Source organism: Pinus tabuliformis, chromosome 5_1 (assembly GCF_031772625.1).
Source record: "Pinus tabuliformis cultivar Carrire ecotype Pingquan chromosome 5_1, CPIR1, whole genome shotgun sequence".
Classification (NCBI taxonomy): Eukaryota; Viridiplantae; Streptophyta; class Pinopsida; order Pinales; family Pinaceae; genus Pinus; species Pinus tabuliformis.
The window spans coordinates 792,734,100-792,756,625 of NC_142305.1; positions in this window are offsets into that span (position 1 = coordinate 792,734,100).

The window sequence follows — 22,526 nt, forward strand, 5'->3', positions numbered from 1 at the left end:
GTTAATCCTCTCTATGGACAGAGATGATCCCTGTAACCCAAAGAGTGGGTCTAGAAACCTATGTGACAATCTACCAGACACTTTCCTAAGTTATAATTGAAAAGAGAGGCAGAGAAGATGGCCTACCTCGTTCTGATGTTATCTCGATCTCCTTTGTTGAAGAACTTGAATCACTTGCATCACAGACTCATTCCTACTGCTCTCAGCATTTATGTACCTACATAAGAGATCAAGACACAACAAGGCATGCAAATACAAACAACATATTCAAAGGCAACCTACTTAACTGATGAAAGAATGTTAAGATAGATGATACATGAGCATACACATCAATGGAAAATGAACCAACAGTTGTATACTAATAGAAAATAAGGAGAAGCATACAACCAAGCCTTGATGTTGATAGGCTCTCCTTGAAATAAAATCCAAGTCCAAGCTAAGCTTTCCAAGCACTCCTTCTCCAAGCCATATGAGTAGCATATAGGCACACTCTTAGCACAAGGGTGCAAATAGACATAGACCAACCATTTGGAAATGGGAAAATATGAATATATAGGCAGGGAAAGGGAATTAGGATCTCTCAAAAGATAGGAGTAGGCCCTCATCTCAAGGAGGTAGCTCATAGGGATAAGATCAAGAGGCCAATTTGGGAGAACTCGACCTCATCTATGTCGAACAACCTCCAGCTTGCCGCTCTGGAAGCTTCTAGATCACGAAGCTTCTCACCCTTTTTGGGAAAATTACCTTTTTGGGATCATCATGGGTATAGAAGTAAAAAGAGTGATGTTATCGCAGGTCAAGCATAACACAACAGATGACCATCATGGTTTTTAGTCTCATAAGAGTGATGATTCTCGAATTAGGGTTTTAGAGCTATTTCCTTCATGGAAAACTCAAGGCATTTTCGAATCAATGTCTTAGGGAGGATCTGAGGTGCATATATGAATGAGTAAACTGCATGATAGTCATGTTTCGAGCACTTCAGGGTATGTCATAAGGAAGTGCAGGAGGTGTCATAAAATATTGTGTGACAAGAGCAGAGATAAATAATGACACATTATTGAGGCAAATCACTCACATTGACAATAGTGCACAAATATGAATAAAATGACAAATTTATTCCACCATAAAATGAAACCAGTATTTCAAACAAAAGTATAATAAATACAAATTTATCAAATCTATTTCTTTGGCTCTGGTTCCCAACAGTCCTTTACGATGCTTTGAACTTCTGTTGTTAAAACAAGAGCTGCAATAGTGAAAGCTCCGCCCTTCATACATAATTCAGAATGCAAAAGAAAAATATTCAATAAGCCCACATATTTGAGATTTTCACTCCTCTCACCTACAACTCTAAATCCTCATTACAATGGTGCTCTTAGGAATTCCAGAATTGCTGAGAAGAGAAGCCCCTAATACATTCTACAATCTACTATTTATAATTTTACAAAATAATTCTCAATAGGAAAGTCGTTGAAGAGTGGTTCTTCTCAATCAATTTTAATTGGCCCAAAATCCTATTCTTCTATTTCTGGAGCATTCACATTGATTGAAATTTTCTTCTCCTCATCCCTTTAATTGTTTCCCTACAAAAAATAATCAAAATTTAATTAAATTTCAAATTAAAATCAAAATACTAAATCTGGAATATAAAAAATATGCAATCGAAACTTAATTACATAAGTAAATAGAAATAAATATGATATTTCTATTTATGTGAAGATCTAATTGGTCAAGGAGAACATAGATGAATGGATCTGCACTCAGTAGAAGCTGCGAGCAAAAGAAAATGCAAAAAATTAAAATGAGGAAATTATTTTTGTTTAAACATTCTGAGCTCTATATTCTGTTGGATTTTAGACCCTTTAAATGATAAAATCTGATAATGAAACTACTTCATAAATATTCTCCATGATTTTATCTATCCAATGAGCCATTTTGGGCCTCATTTGTCCAAGTAAAAATCAACTTATTAGCTTCTAACATTGAGGAGTCAAAACTGTGAGAATTCAAAAAAAATTGTTCCCTAGGCTAAAAATATAATTTTTTTTAATAAAATCTAATCCTAAATTAGATTATAATTATTTTATAATTAAACTAATTTAATTGTAATTAGAAACTTAAATTAATTAATAAAAAACTAATTATAAGCAGAATTAAATTAATAAAAAAATTATTTAAACATTAATTAAAATATAATTTTATTATATTAATATTATAACTAAATTATATTAAAATTATAATATAATATAATTATCATAAAAATATAATTTATATATATTATAACTAAACCATTTCAAATTAAAACTCAAAACCAAACAAACTTACATGCCATGGTGTGAACATTAATGGAGGGATAAGGAGGTTATGTGAGGTGAGGTAGAGAGATAAGGAGATGAGCGTGAGTTGTAGGGATAATAAGGTGGTGAGTTGGAGGGATAAGGTGGAACGTGAGGTGAGCATGATGTATGTGGGAGGATGAGAGTCATAAGGTGAGTGAAACAAAATATTTATTATAAAACTAAATAGTCATGCATATAAAAACCTTTATTGGCCATCACAAATCAAAAAAATTAAAATGATCTCATAAAGAAAATGCCAATATGCCGATGTGCGATATTGCGATATCACAAGTTTTTATATTAGGATTTTGAAATCGGGAATTTTATTTCAGGATTTTAAAATCGGGATTTTAAAATTGGAATTTTAAAATCATGATTTTGGAAGGAAGGAGGTGATGTGAAGTGGGGCCCACATGGATTTAAAAATTCTACAAAATGAACTACAACCACTTTGCAATTTTGAGATTTTGGGTTTGGAAATTTGTTTTAAAATAAGAAATTGGAATAAATTACCTAAGATCCCGAAAACGCGTTTTTTAACTGTTCTACAATTTGGCTGGGTCATTTTGTAGGACCGTTAGTGAAAAAAATGAAAAAATAGTAAAAATTAACTAGGGATTAATATTTACAATGAATTACCATTTTAATTGCAAAAAAATAGAATATTATACATTTTGTACATTTTTTAAACTAGACAACAAAATTATCAAATTTCAAAGGAGTGTCATTTACAAATGGGATAACCAAATGAGGCGAAACAAGTATCCATGGAAAGCTTGCTAAAATTGAATCGAATGAAACAATCAAAATAAACATCCGACGAAAATGAAAAAATGGCAAAATTGTAGGACAATTAAGTAAATGAGAATCATAAAATATGTTCTATCAAAAAACTAATGGAAAGTGTCCCCAATATTTGAAGTAACTAAGTAAAAAATGGGGGGTGTTGGGTTTTCCCTACAACAATGGTGACACACTATGAAGAACCTACTATCTCTGATTAAAGATAATGAACTTTATTTTACCCAAAGGTTAAAAATAATGGAGTTCACGAAACCATATAATAGTAAAACATTTCCATGGGTCTCACTTAAAGAAATTAAGTAATGTGATTTTGTAAAGGTAAGTACTCAAAGTAAACTTGAGTAAAAGTCATGAATCCAAATTTGGGAGAAATTTATTTTAAAGTTACCTCATATTAAAAATAGGAGAAGGTATAGATAGGAATTTTTTTGATAAAGCATATATCCATTGTTACAAATGGTCTCTGACATCGCTTTGCTGGCAGCGAGCCTGAACAATACCTCAACGAAGATTTCTTTTATGCCATACGAGCCTAGTCCCGTTGCTAGTGAGCGTCCATAACCATGACGTGTTTACTTGTATTTCACATGCTTCCACTTTTAATGACCCTTTTGATAAGCGCATTTTGCAAGCTTTTAGTTTATGATGTACTTGAGTGAATGAGGTGGGATGGTAGTAGAGACTTATGTTTAATGGACATATTACTTTTATAGTGTTGACTCCAAAAATATTTCCCCGTGACTATCAATCAGAGGTTTTTATAAAGTGGAGGGGTGGGAGGGATCCATTGTGTTAAACTCAAATCATTTTTTTCTTTGAAAAGGTAAACTATATTACTTAGTAAGGATGTGTGTTCCTCCATGAAAAATATTTAAAGTGAGATGGTTTTGTGGTTCCATAAATGTATACCTTTAATAATAAATGAAATTCATTGAAATAGAGAGAGTAAATATTTTCCCATGTATGCCAATCATTGTTGGGTGAGAAAAATGCATTCCATATAAATCTTAGCGAAGTCACCAAAATCAAGACAAAACCGAAAGCAAAAGGAAAGAAACTCCGAAAAGAAATCAACAAACTTTAAAAATTGTAAAAATGATGAAAGTAAAAGTTGAAAGAAAAATCTAAATTTAGAGAGTCAATCTCAACAAGATCAATTATACAAATGTCTCAACAAAAGAGTAAAAGATATAAGCATGTGTACATTTCTTTTTATGTTGAGATTTTAATTTTTTTTTTTATTTTGTAGAGTTATAAGAAATGAGACACTCAAAATAGAAAGGGTGAATAGTAGTGTTGAGAGATAATAAGCTAAATGAGAAATTTATGTTTGCTGTAAATTTTCTTATTTTAAAGCAAAACCTGCATAGAAGCATATGAACGAATTTCTCATAAAAGAAATTCTTAAAGAAACAGAGTAAAGGTTTAGAAACTTCCATTTTAGTTGATTTGATAAGGATCATTATTGCTTCATTTTAAAAACTTGAAGTCAAACTAGAAAAAGGAGAATGAGCCTCAAATATGATCTCGTGGAGGCGTGAGAAGTTTTATGAGGAGGTGAGAGATATCATCTTCTCCAATACAAGATTACTTCTTCCTTTAATTAGAATTAAAAGTATGAAAGAGTTAAATTCTTTTGAAATTCCATTAAGCCAAAATCATTGTTTATTGAATCTAAACTAAAGTAAGAAGTAAATTAAGAAGAAACAATGTTTCATGTTCAAGGAATAAAAAATAAACCAAATCCACATAAATGAGAATGAAAAGATGCTTCTAGCCGATAATGGCTTAGATATCCGGCACCGGAAGGAGGATAACAGCGGGGAAGAGCACACCTGCGACAGAGTTAAAGGTATGATTGATCGCAAAGGGAGAGGGGTTAAATGGCGGCGGCAGACCAGCCAACCTAGCGATCACTACAGATCGTGCCACAAGTTTCAAAGCACCAAGAGAATTAATACCAGATCACCTGGAAGAAAACCGTATCAAAAGAAATCAGTAACATTTATGCTCGCGGTGATTCAGTCAGGAAGGCTCAAGGTACACAGCATGGGGAATCGGAAGGAGGGCAAACAGGGTCTGTCCGACTCCATCAGTTTCCATAACGATCGATCAGAGGTACATTACACTTGGCAAATTGATCAATGGTTCACACGCCACCACATTCATTTTAAATCGACCGGCATCAGCCTCGCGTGTGTGAACCTCAATCGATTTGATGGTAACAGTACTCTTATCTTCAGCAAGATCCAGACCGACTTCAGAAGGATCAACACCCGCAAAGGCTATAAAGCTAAGGGTCTTCACTCTGTTCTCATTACTGTGTCTTTTCATAGTGCAGACTTACCTTCAGGGAGCGAGAGGAATTCTGGTTGGAGGAAACATAGCGAGGTCAGGATGGAAGCCAGCGGTTGCCGGAGTGATGCAGCAAATCAGGACCTGTTGGAGGCGAGGCAAGGATATGAAACCCGGGCTGCCGCGAGGAACAAGCGCAAGGTTGAGGAGCTGGAAGCGAAGGTGAAGCAAGCGGAGGATGGGCGCACTGTTGAGGAGATTGCCGCGGAGGTTGATTGGTTAAGGGACCCTGGCACACCGTCGAAAAGGGCCACGCAATTCGTGAGGACGAAGGCCGAAAGTTGGCGAACCAAAATGCTAATTGCCAAAGCCCTGGAAACTGTGGAGAATGAGAAGCAGAACATAGTTACTGAAGTGATTGTTACGGAGGAGCAGATGGGGAAGATAATAAACTATAACAATACTCTGGAAGGGCGGATTAACAAAGTTCATGAAGCAGTTCAAGTTGTCAACAGGAAGCTCACCCTCCTCATCCAGATTCTGAGAGACACGGTCAATGCAGCTCCCGGAACCTCGCAACCTGCCAAAACAGGGGCAGAGGAAAATGAAACTATTGAAGCAATGCAAGCCAGGATGGACACCCATATGCGGCAGATGGGACTGGATACCATCAGCCAGATGGGAAAATATATCTAGCTTCATTCCCGGTGTGGCTCTCTTCGGCTTTATATATGTCTCTGTTACAGTTTGTCTATGTCTCTGTTTCAGTTTGTCTATGTGTTTGTCATACTATGTTCTGTCTTAGTTGTGTCGGCTGATAGGAACAAGTTAAGGTCAAGCTGCCCTGCGAGGTATGCTGTTTACAGTCCTGTTTTGATGAAAACTCTGAGCAGATGTTTAGTCATGGTTCACTGTAATTTCCTGCTCTCGATCCGCCATCGCGGATTTTTTGTACTATATTCTGTTATATAATATAATCTCCTGACTTACAAAAAAAAGAGAATGAAAAGATGCTTCTTTATGAATTGCAACGAGGATTGTTTTCACAATATTACAAGTTTCATATCTACTCCATGATTTTCATAAATTGTCTAGAATCAATACCAAATCCAAAACAATGTAATACAGAGTGTAAATAGTGGTCTTGAATTTTGTATGTTAAATATAGAGTGATATATCAAAACTCAAAATTCTAAGGAGTCTCAAATACCTTGGAATGATTGTCCAAGACTTTTTGGAGATCTGGAGAAATAGATGATTTCAATGTGGAAACATCTAGAGAACATAATTGTGCAATTACTCCTCATTGTTCCTTTTTAGAAGATTTGTCATACCGTTAGAGCTGATTATCTTTCTCGGTTTCCCTGCAATACCCCTTAATTCAACTTCCTTTCCTTCCGCAGAAAATTTCAAGAAAAGTTCTTGAAAATTAAAAGCTATTGTACCCAAGGATTGTAGCCATTGGACTCCTAGTACAACATCAACACCTCCCATTGGAATGGAAAGCATTGGGCTACTCAATACATATTCTCCCATGGATAGCTTGATATTATGGCACTTTCCAGAGAAATTTATGGTTCCTCCACTTGCAACCATCACTTGACACTCTAGTGCTGGATATAGGAAGAAATTCAATTCTTTTGCTATCTTACAATGAATAAAATTGTGGGTACTTTCTGAATCAATCAACACTATTACCTTTTTCTTCTTGATATGTGCTTCTATCTTGATAGTTTGAGCAGTGGTAATTCCAGCCAATGCATTACAAGATATGGTCGGATTCATTTCTTCTTTATCTAGGGTTTGTTCCTGGAGTATATCCTCTTCTTTTGACATTTCTTGTTCCTTTTCTTCCTCCTCTTCACAATCTATGTAGAATAATTTATTCTCAGCACACTTATGACCTTTAGTGTATTTGCTATCACAACTATAACAAAGCAATTTTGCTCTTTTTTCTTCCAATTTTTGTGGTTTCAACCTTATAGGTTGTGGAAGGCTAGGGGCAACAACACTTCCATCTTGATAGTTGTGAGTGGTAGGCTTCCTGGTTGCCATAATTTTGCTTTCCATTTTTCTTTCTAACCTGAATGCCTTCTCCAATGAATCAGGTTCCCAAAGGTGAACCTCATGTTGGATATTATCCTTTAAAGTCCCTATGAACACATCAATCCTATGCTCCTCTGGAATATCTTTTACCCTTATGTTGAATTTTTGGAAGTCCTCAATGTGATTCATCATTGAACCCTTTTGTTTGAGACTTATCAATTGGCTAAAAAAGGTGTTGCTTTTTGTATCCTCATAATGTGTTGTCATTTCTTCCATAAAAATTGCCCAAGTGACAATTTTTTAAGAGAGCAAAGCCATCGATACCATACAAACTGATTTGGTTCCAAATATAAAGTTGCAATACATACCTTTTATGTGTTTTACACATTATGGAGATCGAAAAATTGCTCCATCTGTAGTATCCATGTTGCGGGATCCTTGCCATCAAACTTCCTCATATCGAGTTTTGAAATATGGTGGGTCTTCAATCCAACATCAGAGTCTATGAAATCATGATTAACATTTCTTTTGTTCTCATCAAGAATTTCCTTTACTACCCTTTCACCATTAATGACCATTTCTTGTAGCAACTTATTCAAAATTATCTTCAACTCTTCCATCTTATCGACCATGCCATTCATATTAGCTTCCATGTCATCCATCTTAGCTTCCACGCCATTCATATTAACTTGCATGCCATTCATATTAGTTTCCTTGCCATTCATCTTGGCTTCATTTACCTTTAGTGAGAGTGAAATTTGTTGTACTTGGTCTCGTAATTTTGATATATCATGTTGCATTTCTTCCTCTTCTTCACGAGTCATGCTAGATCTTTTAGGTTGCTTACTAGGTGTTTCCATTTTCTTTCTTCAGGGCATTAATTAATGCTAATAATTCTTCACTATTCCATTTGAATTCCTTCAAACTAATTTTTCAAACCAAGCTTATGCAAAAATTTAAAAAAAATCTACACACCTTTTTTCACTTTGTAGGAGCTCGATATTGCATCTAATGTATCTCTGTAATTTCAGATCTTCTAGTTTTGAAATTGTGATCTGCAGTATCCCTCTACATCCTCTTTCTAATGCCACCAGTCTGATCAAATTTAGATTCTCCAAGAAAGAGTTACGCACAATCTCCCAAGATGACATGATTATATACCTTTTCAGAAGAGTGAAATTGTATGAAGTGCCCCATGTCACTATTTTGACCTTAGTATATGAAAAATATATACAGGAAACTACAGTTCGTCCTCTTTCTACAATTTCTTACGAAATTTCAATATGATGCTCAAAACAAAAGTTATGACGATTTTCCCTAGGTCACCTGTTTGGAATGTAATTTGGGAGGCTGCAAAAAGGCCAACTTCCTCAAATCATATCTCCACAAATATAGCAGGAAAAGCTCTAAAATTCGGACGCGAGGTTCAAAATGATTTCAACCCAAATGTTTTTTTTTTAAGCGTCTTAAACGTTGCAGAAAAATAGTTATAGCACAAATGCCACGATAACCTGTTTGGAGCAGTGAAACCCTAGAATCCAAAGCTCTGATACCAAATGTTATGAAACTAGGTCACAAAAAGATAGAAAAGATAGATCAACGCCTTAGAATTCAGCCTCTTCGAGGGGGCAACCTCCTTTAAATTACACAAATGAACAATTCTTCGATGATTCAAATGAGAAAACCTCCTTTCTATATATAGGAGTCTAAGGGGACACAATATAACCAAGCCGACCTAACAATAATAACATAAAGCCACAAAAATAACAATAGAGGGATTCTATGGGGCACAATAATAAAAATATGGGGACAATAGGGGCACAACAATAATAATAAGGGATAAAACAACAACAGTAATGGGGGAATCACAAGTATTATAGGGACCTAACAGTTTCAACATCTTTTAACTGTCCCAAAATTCCTATCAATTATTGTATTATCATGATGGTTGCTCAAGAGTTCCTTAAAAATAAAAATGAATCTACTTACTAAAATATGATTGGGATAATAAAACAGGCATCTAAATAATAAATAAAAGGCAAAAACGTAAACAAACCACAGGTGATGAAATTTCTCGTTAGCGAAGCAGATTTCCAAAAAGAGTAAAAGAGGCCCGTGTGCATACATCATGAAGAATGTATATCCCTATAGTCACAAAGTTATCCTAATGAATACTTGAATTTGATGAAATTATGATAAAAATACATCCAAGCTCTTGACCACAAAGATAATCAATGAAAACTTCATGTGAACATAGTGAAAGATCAGATGAATTGATCAAAGACCTACGAAGATTCTTAACCCGATACTCTGAAGGATTGAGTTTTCGTGAGAATCAAAGTGAAAGGTAAGATCTCAAGTTTTCCAAAAATTTCAATGGACAAAACTTCGATAAATAAAAATCTTGCTTCATAATGTTTCCGACGACATTTTCTTTTTTGAATTTTAATTGAATTTCTCCTCTGATAGAAGAAGTCCTGATATTTAAAATATTAAAGGGAAGAAAGATCTTGGAAAAATGAAAAAGAAGAGGATCAGGATTCCAAAATTAACTAATTAGAGGCCCTGAATCCTTTTAGAAGAAAGGAATATCACTAAAGGGAAAACAATATGAAGGAGCATGATGCAATGATTCAAATAAAATCGACAATTGTGAGATTTAGAACATGCATAGATAAAATCACGATAAAATCATTCACTACAGTGTTTTATACAAAAATTTTCCTCCATTTGTAGCAAATTAGAGAAATAATGAGTTTAAGAATTTCATTTTAGTTGTATCGATGAGAGGCAGAATATGATTATTGAATTATATCGCTAAGTAACAACATAAATTACCTAATTTTTGCACACATGAGCGTCATTGGAGAAAAATATCGAAGAAATATTATCGATGTATTTTTAAAACACGAGATGATACTTACCTTTCAATAGGCCTTGATTATGTAACGACTAAAAATATAAGTAGGAAGGGACATCAGAGGTACTGTATCAGAGATTTGATATCGGGTGTCTGAAAGGGTAACAACCTATTGGAAGTCGTGATATGAAAGTTCCTATATGAGTAGTGGGAAGTTTATCGGAGATCAGAGGTTCGGGAGTATCAGAGATTGGTGATCAAAGTATAACATATGTATGGATATTGCAGTATTGGCGAAGTCATCTATCAGATGATAAGCGGGAAAGGATATCGGAGATTGACAGATAGGGATATCAAAGATTGGCGAAATGAGGTTAACATTGAAAACTCCAATATTTGGAAGCTCTGATAATGTTACGTGGTAGCCTTATGGGTTCAAGCCTTTTAAGTATTATATAAAAAAAAGCACTTAGCTCAAATTTTCTTTTTTAACAAAAAACCCATTTAATAATTCTATTAACTATTGGATATATTTGATCAGGGAATGATTTTATCAGAACTTTCTTATGAGGAGAGTTGTGATATTGTAATGATCTAATATAAATCTTTTGATACTATATTAAAGGTCTATCAAGGTTTTAATGAATAGAATAAAAATTTAAAGAAGCTTCAAATTCTTATGAAACAATAAATACTTCCTTGAAAATGTTCAGATTTAGAAAAGTTTTCCTTCTTTCTTATTTTAAATTTCCAAAATCAAGTCAATGAAGACTTGCAAAAGAAACAAAACATAAATAAGAAATAAACTAAAGAAAAGAGAAACTAACAATAGATGAAGATGAACTTGTAAAATGCATACCTGGAAGAATATTGACTATAAATTTTACCTCATGAATCTTCAAATTCCCCTATGTTCAACATCATCTACTTATTTACTAAAAATTGGTAAGAAATGAGATTTTCAATTACATCCACTTCAAATTTACATTAGAGGGCAAGAGTGGTGAATCAAAACAATTCTTTGAAAACTTCGTCATAGATGATTTTATCATAGAAACATTTTTTAAACCATATGATGAAGTTTTACAAAATTAATGCAATCAAGTGCATGACAAGTGTATATGATTTGACTATGACATGTTTTAATCCACTTTGATAGGAAATGATAGGGGAATGCCAAGGAATATTTGGACTCATTACTTGTTTATTAAATATTTGCTGTAATAGAATAAATGAAAACACAAAAAAAGAACTAATATAAATTAATCTATTCCTATTGCTAATTGAACATAAGGAAGCATGACTAGGTATAGTCATTCTTCCGATGCAACTATTCTCTCATTTTAATTGTTTCATGTATGCATAGATCAAACATCAATAACAAAAAGAAAAATATAATTAAACTAAGAGAATTAAATCTGAATGTAGAATGTACATCTATTGCCAACATACTTACATAAAGCATCTTATTTATAATAATCTTCCCTTGAAATTTCCCTTCCAGCTGAATTTCAATTGGATCATAGAAATCTAGATGGATTTCCATTAATGATGGAAGAGATTCAAAAGAGAGGATAACAGGCCAGATTGTGGAAATGAACTTTTAGATACAATGACTCGCAAAAAATTGTTAGTCTTATGTGGATATGTTAAATTATTAATAATATTTTGTGTAGGAAAACTTTCCAAATGTATTTCAAATGGGTCTATGAAATATGGATGGAAATCCGATAGATTCAATGGAAGACTATTAATTGAATTAGATTGTTGGTCATATTTTGAAAATACACTCTCTTGTTGGCACTGCTTTTGAGAATAAAGAAGCAAGTGATAAGAGATGGACATAAATTGTAATTGGAAGAGAAATAGATTTTGATGTTCATGATTATGATTAGAAACTTCATCTTCCCTTTTAGGCAATGCATTAATTGAGTGTTCAATATTGAATTGCTCAATATGCCAGCATAAGATATCTAAAAACTGAGAAATGAAAATAGAAAACAAATCTGAAAACAACCAAAATAGATTAAGGAAAAATAATAAAATCAAATCATAATTTACATTATTGTTACAATTATTGTAACAACACAAATGGAATTGAATTAAAACAATTCCCCCCTGACAAGCAATGGCCAAAATAATAAAATATGAAAGATCATTGACATCAAGTTGTGGAAGAGCAAATGATTTTGGACCAAGAACAAGTGTAAGAGCTTGATGATCATATGAATTGTAAATTGGAAAAGACTCTTGAACGTTGAAATCATGAAGAAAATTTCTTGTTTGAGAACGAGAATTAGTTGGAACAATTTCTAACTTAGAGTGTTCTTCATCCCCACATATGATTGATCTCTGATCATGGGAATTTAATTGAGCAAAATATATTTCAACTTTATCAATCTCAAAATTATTATCATAAATAACTTCATGAAATTTATTGAAATTTTCTTCATTCCCATCAGACAAATCAAAAGGAGAAGGAAAATTAAGCTTAGGTTCATCAATGTTGGAAGAATGATCAAGAAATAATTCTTTATCCTGATAAAAACTAATAGGGAATTCATTTGAATTAGTCTCACTGCTTTCTAGAACAATATTCATGCAATGAGAAAAAATATCGGGATAAAGGGAAAAATGTGAATCTGAAGAAATGAATCTACAATATTCTTTGTTTGTATTTTCTTCATTACTAATTTCAGATCTTTTATCGTTCAATTGATTAACTGTGATTTCTTGAAGAATATTGTTTTCTACCCTTAATTTGACATTTTCTCATCATGAAATAAATCAGAAATTTGTACAGAAGGTTGCATATTCTTGGAGGTTTGAATTTATGCTTGTACTTGTTGATCTATAATCTAATATTCTGAATTTAATGTACAATGATTTTCATATTTCAAGACAATTGTTTCTCCAAGATTGTTGCTAGTATCTTCTTGCATTTGAATAGTAAAATTTTCCAAGCTTTGTGATTGAGATTCACTGACATGTGAAGGTGCATCCTGATCATTATTAACATTGTAGGAAGTGTGCACTAAATAAAGGAATTGATCGTACATTGTAGAGGCCACTTCATCATCATTAGTTTGCACCTCCAGAATTCTCAAATATTTTAATAAGATTTGAAGAGGATTGATCAAAGCTTGTAATATCACATGTATTGTGAAAGTAAATATATTCAAACCAATCCATGTAGAAATTCTGCAAACTCTCTACAAATCTACCTCTGAGATCTCTGTAGAAAATCTATTTGTAGATTAACTTGATAATGCAATATACTAAAGCAAAATACTATAATCTACTTCTACTATCAAACTTGCGGAAGATTAAAGATCGAGCTGAATCAAAGCTGAACACATATAACTAGAAGAAGAAGAATCAATGCACATGAAACCTAGAAAATTCTCAGGGGAAAGCCTCAGCTAAAAAACCCCACTATCTGTATTATCATACAAGGTGGAAATACATCAAGATTATACAAAGCCTTAGCTCTCACAACTATCTAGCTCTCAATACAATCCTCCTGGGTACTCACAGGCAAACAAAGCTTCTCACAAGCCTTCTCCTCTGCCCTCCAAGCTCCTATTTCCTTGCACAGTTACTTCTGGGATGATATCCTTCACCCGGTGTAACACTGCTCTCACACACTTCTCTAACACAGTGTCAGAACTATGCAATCCTCAAGGAACCTTACCTTGACTGCAAACATGAGTTTCCTTTATAGGAGAAAACATGCAATTGATAGTACAATGTCCTTGACATTTAGCTCAACTGGGTCTTTCTCAGAATAGACATGCATGAGTTTCTGATGAGAGAATCTTCAGTTATCTGGAGTACACTAGTTGAGTGCATGCATGCATCAACTGACTGATAACTCACAATTAGTTCCTCAAATAGTTTGGAACTAATTTAACTAGACTTAACTTAGTAAACTAAGTTAACTAATTACAACTCAAATATAACTCAATCTTATCTCCTTAATTAAGGGATAATATCCTTAATTTAAGGGATAACTCTTGCATGACTTCAGAAAGACTTCTAACTTGAATTTCTCCAACTAGTTAATCCATAATGAATTAATTAATTAATTCCAAGCAGCTGGTGAGATTAAATTCGTATTTAATTCACAATTTTAATTCAAGGACAAATTAAAATTGGAATATTCTGGATTCTATTTTTATCATTTCTTGTTGCTATTTTCAACACTCCCTCTCAACAAGAAATGAATTCAACTCGATCTCGATCTTGAACCTTTGGAATGTTTTGCATGCAACACTTCTCTCTAGTGTTGTTGCTCCAGTAATCTCCAGAAACAAGAAAAACATCCAACCTGAATCAGAATGATGCCTCTGTCATCAAAGTCTCTGACTACTATTGCCTTTATCAACTTAAAACTTTGTGCTTCTGTTGACTCAACCTTTCTGCATTGTTGTCAATCCCTCTCTGTGCTCTTCAATATCTTACTGCTCTAGCCTATGTCACTTTGATCTATGACTGCATCAATCCCACTAATTCCTCCCGCTACTATGTACTTTAGGCTCTCATAGCAAGGTACGATCCATGAGATAAAACCTCTCAATGGAACCTGCCCAATTTCAGCCTTCTTGAGACTATCACTTCACATCACCCCACCTCACACCTAGAGGTATGGCTGCATGTGATCCCTTTACTGACTTTAATCGTAGCTCCTCCATAATTGTCTGAGACTTCTTCTGGGACTGCATGTTGAGAGGTAATTTACTCTCCCTCTCAACCACCAAGTCTCTAACATTTTCCTTGCTCCTCAAGGCTTTGCATGCATCTTGAACCTCAAGAGCATATGGGTTCTTGACTCGTGAATCGATTTGTTTCACTTGTCTCGTGGTGATGTGTCTAAGGAAAACCTTTCCCTTACTAAAGACAACATTGTAGCCTTTGTCCTCCAACATCGTGACCGATACCAGGTTCTTCTTTAGTCTAGGCACATACTTCACATTGGTCAGGGTGATAGAAGCTCCATGCTCCCTCTAAAAAGCAACAATGCCCACTCCTGAAACACTAAACCTTTCGTCGTCACCCATCTCTATGCGCATCTTGAGGTCTTTCTCCTCCAAGGTACTGCATAAACTTTTATCAACGATCATGTGGAATGAGGCTCCACTGTCAAGATACCAACCACAACCCATCATCAATGACACCATGCATGCGATGAGGGTAAAGTCCATTTCGAACTGAGAGGCTAATGCCTCACCTTCCAAACCTTCCGAGGATCCCTTCTTGGACTTCTTCAATGGGAAATTAGTTGTATAATGTCCCATCTTGTGACAATTAAAGAATCTCACTTTAGACTTGTCACCCTTATTCCCTCCCTTAGAAGAATTTGATTTGGAATGAGAATCCTTCCCCTTCCCTTTCCTTGCCTTGCTTGCTAAGGCCAGATTTTCTTCATCATCATCCTTGGATGAAGAACCATCTCGAGTTCTCCTCATAATCTCCTTCTGCATGAGATCTGACCATAGCCGTTCCCAATCCAGCAGATTCTCACTTCCATTCACAGAGTCTTGGTAGCTATTTCAGCTCTTTGGAAGGCCAAGGAGAGCAAGGTTCACCATATCATCATTGACAATAGTTATTCCCACACTTCCAAGATCATCTCTATAGGTGGTGAGCTTGTTCAGATATGTGGAAATAATATCGTTGTTCTCCATCTTGATTCTTAGAATCTTATCCTTGAGCACCAATTTCCTCTGGTCACTATTGTTCTGGTAGAGGTCCTTCAATGTCTTCCACATTGAATATGGAGTATCCTTCCCATGGAGACTCGAGACAATATGGTCTCGAACTCCCTCAAGGATGATCTGTCTCGCCTTTGCCACACACTTCTTCCACTTAGCCAATTCTTGTGCATTAGTTGAACCTGGCTTTGGGATTTCCTGATCAATGAAATCCTTTAAGTTGTTGTCTTCTAATACAGCCTCCATGCGATCTTTCCATGCTATGTAATTTGAGTTGCCTTCTAAGGCATACTCGAGTCTCAAGCCATAGAACGCCATTGGCCAACCATGAAGTATGATAAGAATTCGATTTACACCTACAACCCCGAACTTCAAACTTTGAATTCTCTTCTCTGTATATTGTTCACAACTCCGATGAACTAAGCTGCGATACCATGTAGAAATTCTACAAATCTACCTCTGAGATCTTTGTGGAAAATCTGACTGTAGATTAAGTCGATAATGCAATATACCAAAGCAAAATACTATAATCTACTTCTACTATCAAACTTGCGGAAGCTTAAAGATCGAGTTGAATCAGAGTTGAACACATGTAACCAAAAGAAGAAGAATCAATGCACATGAAACACAGAAAATACTTAGGGGAAAGCCTCAGCTAAAAAACCCCACTATCTGTATTATCATACAAGGTGGAAATACATCAAGATTATACAAAGCCTTAGCTCTCACAACTAGCCAACTCTTAGTGCAATCCTCCTAGATCCTCACAGGTAAACACAACTTCTCACAAGCCTTCTCCTCTGCCCTCCAAACTCCTATTTCCTTGCACAGTTACTTCTGGGATGATCTCCTTCACCCAGTGTAACACTTCTGTCACACACTGCTCTAACACAGTGTCAGAACTACGCAATCCTCAAGGAACCTTACCTTGAATGAAATGCATGAGTTTCCTTTATAGGAGAAAACATGCAAGTGATAGTACATTGTCCTTGAAATTTAGCTCAACTAGGTCTTTCTCAGAATAGGCATGCATGAATTTCTGATGATAGAATATTCAGTTATCTGGAGTACACTAGTTGAGTGCATGCATGCATCAACTGACTGATAACTCACAATTAGTTCCTCAAACAGTTTGGAACTAATTTAATTGGACTTAACTCAGTAAATTGTGTTAACCAATTACAACTCAAATATAACTCAATCTTATCTCCTTAATTAAGGGATAGTCTCCTAATTTAACGGATAACTCTTGCATGACTTCAGAAAGATTTCTAACTTGAATTTCTCCAACTAATTAATACATAATGAATTAATTAATTAATTGCAAGCAGATGGTGAGACTAAATTCGAATTTAATTCACAATTTTAATTCAAGGACAAATTAAAATTGGAATATTCTGGATTCTATTTTTGTCATTTCTTGTTGCTATTTTCGACTTCCAACATTAAGCAATCATCAAATCAAAAGATGAAGATCAATAACAGCAGATATAGGCACTCACCCAGGGCTAAAACCCCTTTATAGGAGAAAATACCTTCAATTTTAAATCTTAAAGAATTTAAACGAAATCTAATGGTAAAATTAATAAAAGACTCATTTTCAAACTTTCGTATACCTTCAATTTTGTCACATATATGTTCATAGTCATAGCCATCAAATTTACAAAGGAAAATTGTGATAAATTAATCCCAATTGTGAATAGAGGCAACTGGAAGAAATAAACACCAACTTCTGGCTTTTCCCCATAATGTAAGAGTAAAACTCTTACATAAAATACCTTCATCAATTCATTGAAAATCAGAATTTGTAAATTTTTTAACAAATTGAAAGGCATGATCAAAAGAAGAAGCATTCCTCTTACCATTAAAATTTACCTATGACAAGAGTCTTACTACTTCTGGTGGAGTATTGGCATATGCACATCCACAAATACAACTCCAAATTGAAATTTTAAGAGGAGCCATCATGATTAAAATAAAATTTAAAATACAAAATCTCTAATAGACAACAAGTCTTCAGGTGCTCCTTCAAGTGTCAAAAATGTTGAAGGCTCGAAATTCTCTACCTACAACATTATAAGGAAGACCAGCTGGTCTGGACCTTAGAGCATCTCCTTTTCTGTAGAAACGGTGGTTATGACTGGTTAAACTAGCTCCAATTACATTCTCTCTATCTCCAATGGATTAAAATATGATTTTCATATACCAATGGATAAGAGACATCAGATCAACCATCTTGTTGATCAGGCAAGAAAGTGATCCTTAAGCTGATCTGGGGCTCAACCAAGCCACAAATAAATTTTTCCTCTTTGATAAGAGGAGTTCTATAAATATAGAATTAAATCTAAGTGAAAAAATTATCCTAAAATACAGGCAAAAGGAAAGGTATCCTAATCCTTTCTCAATCAGGCAAATATAGATCTAACCCAACTGAGAGCAAAATATTTAAGTGATTGAGATTTAAATATGTCTGGCTTATAAGGAATATCAAGCTAATTAAGTAGCTCAATTTACTGACATAAAGAATATCAAGATAATTAAGTAGCTCAATTAATTGATATTATGAATACCTAAACACATTTTGTTGAGAGATTTATTAATAGAAATAATTAATCAACAACATTTAGGAAGTAGTTCACAAAATGATGATGATTATTAAATCAATAACTTGAATGATTAAACAATAATATAAGGAAATAGTTCAAAAAATATTATTATTTGTTGAATCAAAATTAAAGATTGATTTATGAGTAAATAGTTGCTTAGAAATCATAGTTCAACCCATAAGAGCATTGATAAATAATGACACATTATTGAGGCAAATCACTCACATTGACAATAGTGCACAAATATGAATAAAATGACACATTTCTGCTACCATAAAATGAAACCAGTATTTAAAAAAAATGTATTATAAATACCAATTTATTGAATCTATTTCACTCGCTTTGGTCTCCAACAGTGCTTTACGATGCTTTGAACTTCTGTTGTTAAACTAGAGCTGCAATAGTGTAAGCTCTACCCTTAATACATAATTCATAATGCAAAAGAAATATCCTCAACAATCCCCTAGATCTAAGATTTTCTCTCCTCTCACCTACAACTCTAAATCTTCATTACAATAGTGCTTTTAAGAATTTCAGAATTGCAAAGAAAAGAAGCCCCTAATACATTCTACAATCTACTATTTATAATTTTACAAAATTAATTTTCAATAGGAAAGCTGTTGAAGAGTGGTTCTTCTCAATCAATTTTCATTGGCCCAAAATCCTATTATTCTATTGCTGGAGCATTCTCATTGATTGAAATTTTCTTCTCCTCATCTCTTCAATTGTTTCCCTGCAAAAAATCAATCAAAATTTAATTAAATTGCAAATTAAAATCAAAATACGAAATTTGGAATATAAAACATATCCAATGAAAACATAATTAAATACAAAGAAATCTTATATTTTTATTGATTCCTATGAATATCTAATTGGTCAGGGAGAATATAGACGAATGGATATGCACTCAGTAGAAGCTATGAGAAAAAGAAAATGCTGAAATTAAACTGAGGAAATTATTTTTGTTTAAAAATTATGAGCTTGACCATATGCTAGATTTTAGAACCATTAAATGATCAAATATATTAATTAATCTACTTCATAAATATTCTCCATGATTTTATCTATCCAACGAGCCATCCTGGGCCTCATTTGACCAAGTAAAACTCAACTTATGAGCTTCTAAAGTTGAGGAGTCAAAATTGCCAGAATTCTAAAAAACCTATTGTCTAAGCTAAATATATATATATATATATATATTTTTAATTAAAATCTAATCCTAAATTAAATTATATTTATTTCTTAATTAAATTAATTTAATTGTTATTAAAAATTTAAATTAACTAATAAAAACTAATTATAAACTGAATTAAATTAATAAAAAAATGATTTAAACATTAATTAAAATATAATTATATGATATTAATATTGTAATTAAATTATGTTAAAATTATAATATAATATTATAATTATAATAAAAATACAATTCATATATATTATAACTAAAATATTTCAAATTAGAACTCAAAACCAAACAAACTTACGTACCATGGTGTGAACATTAATGGAGGGATAAGGAGGTTACGTGAGGTGAGGCGAAGAGATAATGAGATGAGGGTGAGGTGGAGGGATAAGGTGGATACTGAGGTGAGCATGATGTAGGTTGGAGGATGAGACTCATAAGGTGAGAGAAACAAAAACTTAATGATAAAATTAAATAGTCACGTGTATAAAAATCAATATTGGTCATCACAAATCGCAAGATTTAAAATGATCCTGTAAAGAAAATGTCGATACGCCGATGTGCGATATTGCGATATTGCAAGTTTTATATTGGAATTTTTATGTCGGGATTTTAAAATTGAGATTTTTATTTTGGGATTTTAAAATTGGGATTTTGAAAGGAAGGAGGTGATGTGAAGTGGGGCCACATGGATTTAAAAATTCTACAAAATGAACTATAACCACTATGTAATTTTGAGATTTCGGGTTTACAATTTGTTTCAAAATAATAAATTGGAATAAATTACCTGAGATTCCGAAAACATGTTTTGTAATCATTCTACAATTTCGCTGGGACATTTTGTAGGACCGTTAGTGAAAAATGAAAAAAATAGTAAAAATTAACTAGGGATTAATATTTACATTGAATATTTTACATTTTGTACATTTTTTAACCCAGGCAACAAAATGATAAAAATTCAAAAGAGTGTCATTTACAAACCAAATAAGCGAAACAAGTATTGATGGAAAGTTTGCTAAAAGGTGAATTGAATGAAACAATCAAAATAGAAATTTGATGAAAATGAAAAAATGGAAAAATTGCAGGACAATTAAGTAAATGAGAATTATAAAAGGTATTCTAGCCAAAAACTAATGGAAAGGGTCCCTATTATTTGAAGTAAATAAGTAAAAAATGGGGGATGTTTGGTTTTCCCTAGAACAAAAAGGTAAGAAGTTTGAATCGACAAAGGAGTGTGCGACCAATTTTGGGCAGCTTAAGCAGTTTTTGACACATGCATCAGTGTCAACGATTTCAAATCTAGACAAAGAGTTTGTAGTATGTACAAATGCTTGAAAGAGAGGACTTGGTGGAGTCCTCATGCAAGATGGATAGGTGGTATGCTATGAGTCACATAAATTGTATGAGAACCAGCAGAACTACCGCACACATGATCTTGAGTTGGCAGTGATCATACATGCATTAAATATGTGGAGGCACTATCTTCTGGGCAAGAGGTTTGTACTGATGAGTGATCACAATGGTTTTCCGTATCTATTTGACCAACCAAAGCTGAATGGTAGGAAAACTCAGTGGTTGGTCACGATCAGTGAGTTCGACTTTGAGATCAAGTGCATCAAAGGTAAAGAGAACAAGGTGGAAGATGCTCTTAGCAGTGAGATACAGGTAAATCACTTAGCAGCTATGAGCTCCTATAGGACACACTTACATGATAGGATATTGCAGGCAAGGCAGCAAGACGTCAAGTATATGGAGATTGTGCACAGGTTGGAGGAGAGTACAAGTAGTGGTATAGGTACTAGTACAAGTGGTGGTATAGGTAGTGGTGCAGGTATAGGTACAGGTACAGGTAGTGGAACAAGTACAAGTACATATGTAGGTGCATAGGTTGTGGACTATCATCTCATAACAGACAGATTGGTTAGATTTAGAGACATGATATATGTGTCAAATAGAAGTGAGCTCAAGAAGGTGATCTTAAGGGAGTTTCATGCAAACCATATTCAGGTCACCCAGGTTATTAGAAGACACTGAGAGTAGTGAAGAAATTCTGTTATTGGCCGAATTTGGAGAGAGATGTAGCAAAGTTTGTGGCTAGGTGCTTGGATTTTTAGCAGGTGAAGGCAAAGTGTAAGCACCCAGGTGGGCTACTATAGCCGATTGTGATTCTGGAGTGGAAATGGGAGGTCATTTCCATGGACTTTATCACAAGTTCACCAACGACAGTGAGAAAGCATGATTCCATTATGGCAGTGGTGGACAAGTTGAAAAAGGTAGCACACTTGATTCCAATGAAGTCTACATTCTCAGCAAGTGATGTAGCATAGGTATCCATCAGGGACATGGTCATATTGCATGTAATTTCAAAGAATATTGTGTCAAATAGGGACACGAAATTCACTTCCAAGATTTGGAAGGAGTTAGTTGCAGGTTTGGGCACAAACTTGGCCTTTAGTACAACTTATCATCCACAGATAGATGGACAGATAGAAAGGGTCACCAGGATATTAGAAGAAATGTTGAGGATGTATGTGATGCATCAACATTGGAAGTGGGAAGAGTATCTTCCACTAGTAGAGTTTGCTTATAAAAATGGGTATTAAAAATCCTTGAGGATGAGTCCATTTGAGGCATTATATGGGCAGAGTTGTAATACTCCCATTAGCTGGAGTGATC